Genomic DNA, 13,514 nt, shown 5'->3' on the forward strand with positions numbered 1-13,514 from the left:
TGGTAGTTTGCCCCCACAAGCAACCTAGCTGCCACGTTCTGCGCCAGCTGCAGCCTCTGGAACAACCCCAAGGGTAGCCCCACATAGAGGAACTGCAGTAATCTAACCATGAGAATATAACCCATTCAGTTCTGTGAGAATATCCAAAAGGCAATTTCCACAGGGTTCTGTTTTGCTGATATTCTTAAACTTAAGTCATTGCAACTCAGCAATGCAGAGCAGGGGCCACATTGAGCTCTTCCATCCACAATGGCCCACCTTCTACCGCTGAAATGAACCAAGCTCGCTACATGTGCATCTGAGCATGCACACAGATCTTGGGATGTCCCTCACTCCCTGGGCATGATTCTGCTTCCCTGTTGCTATTTATATTTTTAAAACATACATGTTAATCGCTTACACACAAGTAACATCATCAACCATTACACTTCATGCATTTTGTTTCATAAATATTTTCCGTTCCTACTTATAATTTGGTTATGGGGTGTATGCAATTTCCAGTCACTGGAGTGCTGCAAGTCACTGTTTAAACTAAATCTGGAGGGCAGTAATTTGCATTTATGTCTGTTCCTAAGAAAAGCAGTGTTTGAAAGCTGTTCTTAGAATCTTGTCATACCCATGTATTTCTCCTGAACTGATACTCTTATATATTTCCATGAACAAACAAGAAGATTAAATTAATTGGCCAACTGGGAATATGGAACAGATTTACAATAGATGTAATTAAAAACATTCCAGCACAATCTAGATTTGATGGCAAAGAAACGTGTTATCAGAGGCAATGACTAAATTCTACTAATCGGATCTAATTCGTATTAATTGCAGAAGTGGCACTGTCTTCAACTTTAGTTCATTCCTGCAACAATTTAATTTAAGTGTTTACTTGCACAGTATATTTCTTGACAAGCATGAAAGCTAGTTCAGTGTAAATTGTATATTGTGGGCTATATTCTCATTGTAGGAATGCAGATTGCATTAGAAATACCTGTTTTTTGTTGAGGGTACAGTCGTACCTTGGATCCTGAACGCCCTGGAACTCGGACAGTTTGGCTCCTGAACGCCGCAAACCCGGAAGTGATTGTTCTGGTTTGCGAACATTCTTTTGGAACCCAAACGTCTGATGGGGTTTCCGCAACTTCTGATTGGCTGCAGGAGCTTCCTGCAGCCACAATCAGAATCAGTGATTTGGTTTCCAAACATTTTGGAAGTCGAACGGACTTCCGGAATGGATTCTGTTTGACTTCCAAGGTACTTCAACTAGCAAATTCAGAACAGCAAAATAACGTGTGGACAATCAGGGAACATCCTCCTTGGTCTGGATAAGAATAGGGACATCCAAAAACCTCAGGAACATATAGTGAAAGGCACACACATTGACAAAATACATATTAGTTGGCCACAAATGGTGAAACAAAATCGGAAAGGTCACCATCACTTAAATTTGTCAAGTGTGTTTATTCTAGGTAAAAAGGTAAAGGTACCCCTGCCCGTACGGGCCAGTCTTGCCAGACTCTAGGGTTGTGCGCCCATCTCACTCTATAGGCCGGGGGCCAGCGCTGTCCGGAGACACTTCCGGGTCACGTGGCCAGCGTGACATCGCTGCTCTGGCGAGCCAGAGCCGCACACGGAAACGCCGTTTACCTTCCCGCTAGTAAGCGGTCCCTATTTATCTACTTGCACCCGAGGGTGCTTTCGAACTGCTAGGTTGGCAGGCGCTGGGACCAAACGACGGGAGCGCACCCCGCCACGGGGATTCGAACCGCCAACCATGCGATCGGCAAGTCCTAGGCGCTGAGGCCACCCACAGCGCCACCCGCGTCCCTTGTGTTTATTCTAGCCAAGGGCAAACACATTCAGAATGCATCCCATGTGAAGCATTGGACATGAGTATGAGATGAAAAAGTACCGTATATGGGAACATTATTCATTTTTATTTACTTATCTTTTATGGGGATTTATACCTTACTCTTCAAACAGATTCCAAGAGTGGCTTACCACCACCACCACCAACAACAACAGAAGTACCAAATAAATTAGAAGGCATACAAAGAGCATACCAAATGCAGCAAATCTAAAGAAAGCAGCAAATCTAAACTCTACAAACAGACCCAATTAAAAGGCCTGGTAAAATCAAAAGTTACCAGGCAGCCTAGATGACACCAGAGCAGGTGGCAGGCAAGCCTCCATAGGGAGGGCATTCTATAGTCAAAAATCAGCCAGAACATAGAAGGGTAATGGCTGAGTTTGTGAAACCAGAGGTACATATCTGTTTGTATCATTGGGCGAATGAATGTACCTTCGTTTGAGTCAACACATGAATTGAGACAGAAATACACAGCACTATAGGAGCAAGCTATAAATAAACAGAAACTCTTCTTCGGGCTATAAAAGCTATGGACACATTCCACATTAGCTGGTATTAGTAGTGGGTAGTATTAAGGTCACAGGTTTTTGTTTCTCTGCTGAGATTTTTATTCATCGCTAAATCCACCACTTCACCAAGCCCTTTTTTTTACGCTCTCCTTTCTCTGGTACCCTAATTACTATCCACTATCTGGCCAGATGTCTCCTACTGCTGACTTTTCTTTCCAGTACAAACTTGATACAGATGAGCTAGTCTCTGCCAATGTTTAAAGCAGCCTCCGAAGTGCAATACAATTCTCGGGAGATAATCAAGAGCTTCAGTTAAGCCTCAGCCGCTAACATTGCTTCAAGGCATTTAGGATTATTATTACCCAGGGTGTAGGCACCTGTGGTAACTGACAAGGTCACTAGGTAAGACAGCAGGTAACAAAGGCCCTTTCCCCACCTTGGGGAAAAAATCACGGAGACCTTCTTTATATGAGAACAACAACTTAATCTCCTGGTTTAACATCTAATCCCACCCCAAAATCATCATTGGATTAAGCAAATAAACTACAGCCCTTTCAAATGTTCATCAGTGACATTCAGAGGAAGAAGTCTGGAGATGGAAAGCTGCATTTTAAGCTGTAGGCTTTTAGCTGGCCATGCTGCTCAGCCAAGGCAAATAGCTTTGTTGGTCTGAACGGCTTCCTAGGTCCAGAAATATCTGAATGAAAATCCTCTTGATTTATCCGAAAACTGAAACAGATCTTAATCCAGCACTTCCAATCTATTAATTTCAGCTTAATATATTTTATCTCACTTTTCAAACTCACCTCAGTTTAAAACACACAGAGAGAGACTTGGGCTTATAGACAAACAAGCAAAAAAGCCAAGGTGGACAAATGGAGGGGAGGATACAGAAAAGTGAGGAGGGAGAACAATTTGACAATGCCAGAATGACATGGGGACGTGTCAGTAGGAAGTGGCATCCTGCTGTGGCGAGGCTGATTTTCCCTTGGGGTTATTATTGTCTGGACAGTGGCAGCACAACTACAGAGTACAATTCCCCTGCTTTGCTGGTGGAGGTGCCAGAATATTCTTCCCCTTTGCTTCCATAACCCAATAGCAATGAGTGGTTAGAGCAGAATCCTTTCCAAAAGGGAGCAAAAGCAAATTCATGCAGTTGCTTCTTCTCTGGTTAATGACTAGGGTCAAACAGATATGAGAGAAGGAGCCATGTTACACATTCATCCCATTCACATATAAAGCCTACTACTATTCATGGGAAGGGGTTCATGGATAAGGACAGCTGCATCTTACCTTTATATAATAATGTAATAATTTATTATTTATACCCCGCCCATCTGGCTGGGTTTCCCCAGCCACTCTGGGCAGCTTTCAACAGAATATTAAAATACAATCATCTATTAAACATTAAAAACTTCCCTAAACAGGGCTGCCTTACCTTGCCTCCTTATCTCACCAAAATGCACAAGTCTAGGGGGCGCATAGGTAATTTAAAAGGTGACTGGTATCACTTCTTAAATATCATAATTCTATTTTGTGCCTGCAGTTTTTCTGAAATTTGAATCTGGCAAATATGCTGCAGCACAGTCTTGGTTAAGATACACTACTGTAGGAACACTACCAATAATATTTTCATGACACGCTCTGAATAAGACCAAACAGAACAAATTCATTCCATCGCCTACTACAGCAGATTCTGAAATATGTTTATGCAGTTTTCTATAGCATTATCTGGATGCCCATAATATAGGGAAAGTGCTTTCTTTGAACTCTATGACCTGCATTCAAGTTTTATTTTAAATAAGGTTTTGGGGGGGGCGTGGTTGCCATGACTGAAGACATTGGTTTGGCATTAGATTAAGTCTATCTAGCACATTAGGTAAAGGTAAAGGACCCCTGGATGGTTAAGTCCAGTCAAAGGCGACTATGGGGTTGTGGCGCTCATCTCGCTTTCAGGCCAAGGGAGCTGGCATTTGTGCACAGCTTTCCAGGTCATGTGGCCAGCATGACTAAACCGCTTCTGGTGCAACGGAACACTATGATGGAAGCCAGAGCACACAGAAACACCACATTATTGTACTGGGAGTCACCTAGCCAAGTTTGTTTAAACCTCCATAGTTTCTCAGATGTCAGGGCCACCTCAGGAAAGAAAAAGATCCCGTCCCCTCAGCAAAAATAAATAAATCTATTTACAGAGCCTGAATGGACTGGCAGCTAAATCATACTTCAACACTAGAGACAAGGCAATGTCATGGTACACGAGGGCAGGAGGCTTGCTAGAGAGTCCACAAAACCCTGTCTTCCAACATCTCACTGGCATTTTCCAGGAGCAGCTGCCTGAGCTGTCTGTCTCACTCTCCCCAATGAAAGGGCTATCGCTGCAAGAGGTTTACAGGTGTTGGAGTAAAGGGCCTTACAATAGCACCATCCTCATATTATTCATGCTACCTGGTCAGTCCAACATGGAAATCAGCTAAAGCACTGGCACCATCTTTGGGGGGTCCTGGGCGCCTAGGCATCCACAAATGTCTACTGTGGGTGTCTGGCCGTCACATCATGCGCACACTGCTCAGCCTCACCTGCCACCAGCTGCCTTACCTTTGCTGGCTCTCTGGCACCACAGTGGTGACTGGGCCAGGGCCTCCACCTCTGCTGCAGGTCCTCTGTTTGGGCCTGCCGCGGACGTGCTTCCAGGGTGCACCTGCAGCTGTGGTGGGCCTCAGTGGAGGCCTCGCAGCAGAGGTCTTGGCCTGGTAGCTGTGGCAGGGGTGGGGTGGCAGAGTACCATATCCATATCTGCCCCTGTTGTGTCCACAGCTGCAGAGACTCCATGGCAGAGGCCCTGGCCTAGCCGCAGTGGCGGCAAAGAGCAGTGGCAGTGGAAGCTGGAGACTGAGTTGCACACGCGTGCCGCTGGGCACCCACAGTCTGGGGCCCATGTTGGCACCTCTGAGCTGAAGCATTAGCAGATTTCTGTACTAGGACAAATGAGTAAGGTTTCCAAATGATAAAGGTTTGGGTGTTTTCTTGCCTAGTCTTATCAAGTCTAGTCTAGTAATTCATTATTTATCTTGTGCTGCCTCATATACTGAGGTACTAAAATATGAATTTACTCAATCAAAAGCAAGGTGCTTATTTTTCCCTTTAATTTGTCAAGCGTCCTACACTTACCTTATGTGTGTATGTATGTATGTATGTATGCATATATTCTAGAAGTCATAAATATTCGTTACCTCCGGCTATCTGGCAGACAAATTCTGTCTGCTACAGTTCAGTCTCTTCATATATTAATTTTGAATATTAAGCATTCAGAATGCAGTATGCGCAAAAGAACAGGATAAGCTGTTCAATATAAAACATTTACATGAATACTAGAGCTTTAATTTGCCAGAACATATTCAGAAATCCAGTATTTCCTGCATTAGAAAAGGTCACTCTTTTGATTATTATTTTCCTTTCAAATGTAGATCACCTAGTATTCTTTTAAAATATTTATTAAAAGTGCAGGCTTATCTACATGAGGAGACTTGAATGATTAAAACAGAGGTTTCTTCTTCTTTTCTCTCTTCCTGTCTCTCTCTCTCCCCCTTTCTCTTTATGAATCAAGGTTACAGATGTTCAGCCGAGAACTCCTAGTGACCTTAAGCATGACCGGCAGTCTAACACTTTCAAAGGTGACAGGTCATTAGCCTCTGTTCTTGAATCTTTGAACTCTTCTGGGGATAACCAGCTACGTGAGATGGCTGTGAAAGGTGATGCACCATCTCATTCTGTCTTATAGCAGATAGTTGCATTTAATGTCGTTCCATTATCCTGGAGTGATTCTTCATCACCTCTGGCCATGTGTAACCTCTATATGCTCTTTGGGAAAATACAATCAGTGCGGGTATAAAGTTTAGAAGCAGCTGGTCAAATGGCATTCTTCATTCATGTCATTCATACCTTCCATAAAGTCAGTTTATGGCAGAAACCCTGAACTAGACCTACTCAGACTAAGGGATGTTTCACACATTACATTATTGTATATTACCCAATACAGAATGATGGTCAGTGCTGAAGATAAGGGGCCTATAAGTGGTCTGATGATTGTTTATGAAGAGAATAAACAAATTATATAAGAAATTATATTTTGATAAAATCAAAGATAGCTTCTTAATGAGGCTGCCACTGAAGAGACTACAAACCTGCCTTCTAAAAGGATGGAAAGAAATAATATAGCACTGAGGTTATAAAGAGTCGCTTGCCCAAGGCTACCGAATAAGTTTGTAGCAAAGGAGATATGTGAGCCAGAGACTTCACATATTAGCTCGCTATAGTAATTCTGTATTTTAGTTATAGTTGGGAGCCATCTCTGAGGCCTTTATTGTTGAATGACAAGATAAAAAGTGTTAATAAATGAATAAGCACAGATGTCCATCAACTTTATATTTAAATCAAGAGAGATATTCAGGACACAACCTACTAAGGACATTCTTTCGGAGAGCTCGCCTTCAACAAAGCTTCTGTCCATGCTAAACACAGGTGTGATCCCAGACTGGAAGGGACCCAGGTAATTACTTTCCCCAAAAAGTGTCTGCTGCTGAATCACCCTTACCCTCACCGGCACTTCACTCAGGAAGGGGGTGTTCAAGACTGAGCGGTAGTAGTCAAACTATAACATCACCTTAGTTAAACTAAAATAAATAAAGCCACAGTGGTATTTTAATTTTTGCATTTATTCAGATATTCCTAAATTTATAATAAAAAGCAAAATAATTTGGATTGTTCTTGTTAACCACTTTCTTCTGTTAAAAGACTAACACATTAATTATACCATAAGCTTTTGTGGACAGGGGTCTACTTCATCAGATAAGTGAAGCTGAAAGGAAGCTGAAACTGAGCACAACAAATGCAATGCGGAGAAATCAATGCTCAAATGTTATTTTAAGTGGAAGTTGGCAGGTCTTCACATTTGCCTGCATGGTCAGAGCACCTCAGGTATTCTTGCTCTCTTTCTTTACTCAGTAAGTTGGGTCATTCTGGAAACACTTTGTGTGTGTATCCCTAAACAATATGTCCTTGTCTCAAGAGGAAAACAAAGATGAAGAGGGAAATACCTCAATTATTGAGGGCCCATTTATCTCCCTTTTCATTCTTAAGAGACTTGAATTAAATAATTTAATTAAGAGGGAAAAGTTAACCAAAAGTTCTCTAACCACTTATGAAATGAACTGTACTGCATATATCCAAAGTTGTAGCAATGGGACTGCTTCAAACTTCTTGTGGTAAATTGCTCTTTACAGGATGATGTGGTGGCCACTTTCCATCAGGAAAGCTACACGGCGTCGCTAAATTTTAAGAGTTGCTTGCCCTTGGCAACAGCTTTCCCTGGCCCAAATTATTCTAGATAGTCTCACAGGAAGGAGACGGTTTCATGTTATAGAACAAACTAGACTGGATAAAGTCAAGAATCCAAATCCTTACTAATTGTGATCTCATGTCATGCACTTATATTAAAGGATTATCTCACTTTTTTTTAAAGAGCTCACAGATTGCTTCTTCCCATCACAGCAGAGTCATGGGGCTCTCATACTCACAGGATAAGCCTCCTTAGCTCTTTTCAGTTGCTGGGATACTCTTTTCCTCTCACTTCCCTTGTTTGGTCTGGTATAGTGAAGGGAAAACGAATGATTTCAGGGTCATGAAGTCATGCATAAAAATGTCATGTGAGATCAAATCACTCCAGAGTGATTGTAAAAAAATAAAATAATACAATTAGTATGGAATCCAACTTCCCCTCATAGTAAGAAAGAAAAAAGGACACAACCGGACTATTAGTTTGAAAGTCAGATATAATTAGCCAATTACTGTAATACACAAGCTCAATTGAAGACTTCATGGTAAGAAGGTCAGTTGATGACTTATGACCCCACCAAAGCTATTCATTACTTATTTTATGTTTTATTTTTAAAAAGACTAGTAGGCTGCCAAGAGGGATTCCCCCCCCCCAAACAATAAGTGAGTGTAAGAAAGTCAGACTAGGATCTATGTTTTATTATTATTTTCCTTTTTGTCAATCTGTGGAAAAATTAACCAACGAGGAAATCATATTCTTTGACTAAAAGCTGGTTCGCACATGCATTACCACCACTGCTTAGTGACCTGATGGCTGACAGCTGACAAGTAGGGCCAGAAACCTTTTTCAAAAACCCATAATTTCTGCCTGTGGACAGAATAGGATTCACATTCGTGAAGAACACTTTCTTGCAAACCTCTGTACTTTCCTTAAAAACCTCTTCCTTGAGACTGGCAAACCTTTGTGGATGGTATGGCATAGGGTGTGGAGACTGAAAGTGGAAGGAGGAAGCGGCAGAAATTCCACCACCCCGCCCCCAATTTATTTGATTGGAGGAGCTATTTATTTATTTACTTATTAATATCCCTCACTTCCTCTCAAAGGAGCCCAGGGCAGTAAAGCAACAAGTGATAAAATAATGAAAATGTCTGAAAAACATCTGAAAAACAATTCCAATACAGATGCAAACTGGGAAAGATATCAACTTAAGGGACTTGTTGAAATAAGCAGGTCTTCAGTAGTTGCTGAAACAGCAAGAGACAGTGCCCATCTAATACTAAAGGGCATCCTAAAAGCCTGATTCCTACATTGTGTGGAATGCACCACCAGATAAGATGGCACCTGCAAGAGGGTCTCACCTTCAGAACACAGTAAACATTTGAGTATATGGGGGCAAGATTATCTTCCAGGTGTCCTGGTCCCACACAGTACAGGATTTTAGACACCAAAACCAGTACCTTGAACTTACGCGGGTAGCTATTTGGCAGCCAGTGCAGTTGTTACAACAGTGGGGCAATGTGTTAGCAATCTCCTGCCCCACTGTGCAGTCAAGCTACTGCATTTTGCGCCAGCTGCAGCTTCTGAACCTCATGGGCACCATCACACTGAAGTAGCCTGGAGGTTACCAGCACATGGGCGACGGTGGTCGGACTGTCCAGGTTCACAACAGATGTTATTTAAACCATTATAGCTAATTTTAATAGATGATTTACAAGAAACAAAAACAAATTTAAACTCTAACCACTTAAAACTATATTTTGGTCAGTGCCTCTATAAATGGTTGCCGGGGGTGGGGACACAACACACACACTCCTTACTTGCTTCATAAATATGAACAATTTCTTAAGAAGAACAGCAGTCGCTAAAGAGCCAGGGGGGAAAGATGATGAAATGGTTTATGAAATTCTGGCAATCAACAGAAGAATGTAGCTATACATTACTATTTTTAACTTCCAGTCATCTTAAGTTACAAAGCGATTTACAATCATATGCCGTTTACACTCCTAGAAGCCCTGGGAGGAAACCACTGTGAGGATTTCCGCTTCACCACAATCTTCACCATAGGCTGCAGGAGCATGTGAGTGGACTGTCTGAAGGGCAGCAAAACCAAGCAAGTCCCTTGTGGGGGTAAGGCAAAAACCACTCAGTGCCACACTCTTCTGATCATTCCTCAGTGCAAGCATTTCTGCTTGCCAGATAGAAAGACCTTCCCTCTCATCCTGCCCCACCCTCCCTGTCCTCCCTGTCTAGACTATTTGGGGTGAGGCACAGGGAGCACAGAGGAGAAGAGGAGGGAGCCCCATTGCACCAGTCAAAAACCTTGTGCTGGTTCTGCAAGCACAGAGGGTTAATGGAATCCAGCCCAGGGGATCTTGTTACTTCCCTGCCATGCTAAGTGTTGAATTACCAATTGTGCATTGGTCCTCAAATAAATGTTGGAGCCAAGACCCAGTGTCCATCTCTTTCTTGTGGGCTGCAAATACCCACATGTGCCCTTCACAACTGATGCAACAGTACATCTGTATTTTGTGCTTGGGTGTCTGTACCTAAATATACATGCAAGAAGCTGCCATCAGTTTTTGTTTTATTCCTTTTTTATAATCCTACCTCTGCAAGCTGTATTTGAAGTACAACAATGGCCCCAGTAGGCTGTTACGATAAATCTACCTTGCTTCACAAACAAATCTACCTTGCTTCACAAAGACATAGCAAGTCCTGGAAGTTTCTGCATGCACTGAGTATATTTAAAGATTCCTTTGCTGATGTTCCTCCTACTTGTTTGCAAAAAGAAACAGGGGAGGGGGGAACTGGGTGTGTGGGTTTAGCAACACATCCTTACACTCCAGGGATCTAGGGCTGTAAAGAGATTTTTTCCACTGACTTCAATAAGCCTTTGTTTTCCTGGAAACGGTGCATTAAAAACTGGGAGTTACCGTTTAAGTATGTTAGAAAGAGCAACAATATGTGTACTTCATTGAAGGAATATTAAAGAGACAATATAAAGGATCCTTGTTTTTCTAGCACGAACGGTTGTCAGTAAATTCAGTGACAAATACATAAAAGTGAATAAAGTTTTTAATTTATATGTACTGCATCCTGAAACTGCAAATTCTTTTAGCATCTTTATCTTCTTGATCATATTTGATTACAATTATTTCCAAGTTACAGATAAATAACTAAAGCTGAAAAATAGTGACACCCTTGTCACAGGTGCGACTAGAAAGTGTATAGATGTGCCTGCATATCACATTTGTCTTCTATATAACTGAGGACCCTACATGAAGCAGGGGTCCCGACTGTGAGTACGCTGATAGACATGTAGAGCAGGAGAAATCAAAATGGTGTCCCAAGACTTTTTGACTATCATAGAATTATAGAGTTTGAAGGGACCCTAAGGATCATCTTGTCCAACTCCGTATATGCAGCTGTCCCATATGGGGATTGAACCTGCAACCTGATGCTATCATCAACACACTCTAACTAAGAAAACACCAGACCCAGCTGGCACGGCCAATGGGTCAGAGGTGAATGAAACTGTAGTCTAACAACTTTCAGCTAATGATCAAGGTTTGGTGCTGGAGGAGACTCTTGAGAGTCCCATGGACTGCAAGAAGATCAAACCTCTCCATTCTTAAGGAAATCAGCCCTGAGTGCTCACTGGAAGGACAGATCCTGAAGCTGAGGCTCCAATACTTTGGCCACCTCATGAGAAGAGAAGACTCCCTGGAAAAGACCCTGATGTTGGGAACGAGATGGTTGGGTAGTGTTCGCGAAGCTACCAGCATGAGTTTGGCCAAACTGCGGGAGGCAGTGGAAGACAGAAGTGCCTGGCGTGCTCTGGTCCATGGGGTCACGAAGAGTCGGACACGACTAAGCGACTAAACAACAACAACAGTCCAACAACTGCAGACCATGGCGGGACAGCTGTGCAATATGTAATAATAATAATTTATTATTTCTACCCCACCCATCTGGCTGGGTTTACCCAGCTAATCCTTTCCTCTTCACACATACTGTCCTACACGGTGCCAAATGGCTGGACCAGAATTTTATCACCTGCTAACTAATACAGATGAAGCGGCTGCTAATGGCACATCCACAGGGGCCACTTCAAAAATAGGCAGCTGGGAACTATTTACCATGAACTTGAACTACACCCTTTGCATCTTGCTGACAAGAAGTGTCCTTCTCAATATGCAAGCCTGCCTCCAAGTTCAGCATCCCATTATGATGCCAAGGTTTCCTCTTATCTGAGAGGCAGAGAATCAGAAGGAAAAATAAGATCAGGCTTCAAAGCAGTCAACCATTTCTGGCAGGCTGTCTAGACTATCTAACTGAAAGCTAATTTACAAAGGGGAGATGCCCACGTCGGGGAGCCATTAAGTCTAGCCAGGGCTACAGCTCTTGTTCCTGGGCATCAGCCTGACAAACGATGATGCAAAGGGCAATGAACCCACTCCTGGAACTGCAATGCTCTTTATCCAATGAGATTATTTTTTTATTCCTGGTCCCGTTAGCTCAGCATTTCTCAGATGTAGCCTGTAGCATGATTTTGTATAGCAAATGTATTTTGTGGTTTTATCCCCTGTGATCTTTGGATGCAGGGTGGCATAATAGTAGTAGTAGTAGTAGTAACAACAACAACAACAACAACAACAACAACAACAACAACAACAACGGTACAAAAGCCTCAGGTTAGGCTTAGTGATGTTATGTTAAATGCACATTAGCATTCTTTTTTGTGGGGGAAGCTAATACTGAGAGGGGGGTTAATTAGGACGCTCAGCCATGATCTCCACAAAAATCCCTACCACCACAGCAATTATCATTAGGAGGAAAGGTCCTATTGTTGACTGTGGCCAGGGAGGGGATAGTTAAGGTTCCCCAGTGTTACGCTATGGAACTTGAAAGTTACCCAGACATACTGTTACCATTTGAACGGAGAAAAAGTCAACAAAAAATGATTACATGTGCACAGGATCAACACCTTTGGGGGCAGCTTAGTTCCTAAGATGCTTTTAACAGCTTCATGGCATGCTGAAATTTCACAACTACAGCTTTCTATGGCAGGGATGTTACCTTTCTTCCTGTCAAGAGTTCTGCCCGAGGGGAGGGGGTAAGCATCCCACCATGCAAGCCTGCAAACCTATCCATATTTAGCTGGCACTTTGTACCACTGAACACCTTTAGGGTGAGGCTGTTTAACTGTTACATTATATTAATACATCTACTTTATAGCTTCAGCAATTTCATTCCCTTCCCAACATAATAGATCCTATAATTATACCATACTCTCCAAAAGATACATAACAAACATATCTAGACACTAATTAATGGATTCTGCAGATATTTTGAACAGTGTGACCTATCATCTTTTTTTTAACGCCAATAAGACATCAGCAGTTCATGAATCTTCTCACAATAAAATTGCCCACGTATCTCATGCAGGATTATACTTCATTATCAACCATGTAAATGCCAGGGTATTCATCTTGGAAACCCCTACTCTGATTATTATTTACACGAGCCTTTTTCTACAATCATGTTCCTCCCATTTGCATCACCATAATTATTACAACCAGGATTTCTCTTCATTATTACTACTGCTACAAACGGGATTTCTAATACGGAAGAATGCCTCTGAACTTTCAACTCCTATACTATTATTAATGAGTCTCAACAGTCCATGTTTATTAACCTTCCAGCCATAAAGCAATACCCTGTTCTGGCTTTTTCAGGACAAGTAGGCCTGTTGAAGCACATGGTCCTTTGGCATGATTTGCAGTGTTAATTTTCTGAACCACAG

At 42.2% G+C, this 13,514-nt stretch overlaps 1 protein-coding gene across 3 annotated transcripts in view; it reads right to left on the bottom strand.

Moving 5' to 3' along the window:
* The window catches only part of KIF26B (kinesin family member 26B), a 267,176-nt gene that overhangs the window by 168,478 nt on the left and 85,184 nt on the right, over window positions 1-13,514 (bottom strand). The gene's annotated exons all lie outside the window — the stretch shown is intronic.

Source organism: Podarcis muralis, chromosome 3 (assembly GCF_964188315.1).
Source record: "Podarcis muralis chromosome 3, rPodMur119.hap1.1, whole genome shotgun sequence".
NCBI classification, from domain to species: Eukaryota; Metazoa; Chordata; class Lepidosauria; order Squamata; family Lacertidae; genus Podarcis; species Podarcis muralis.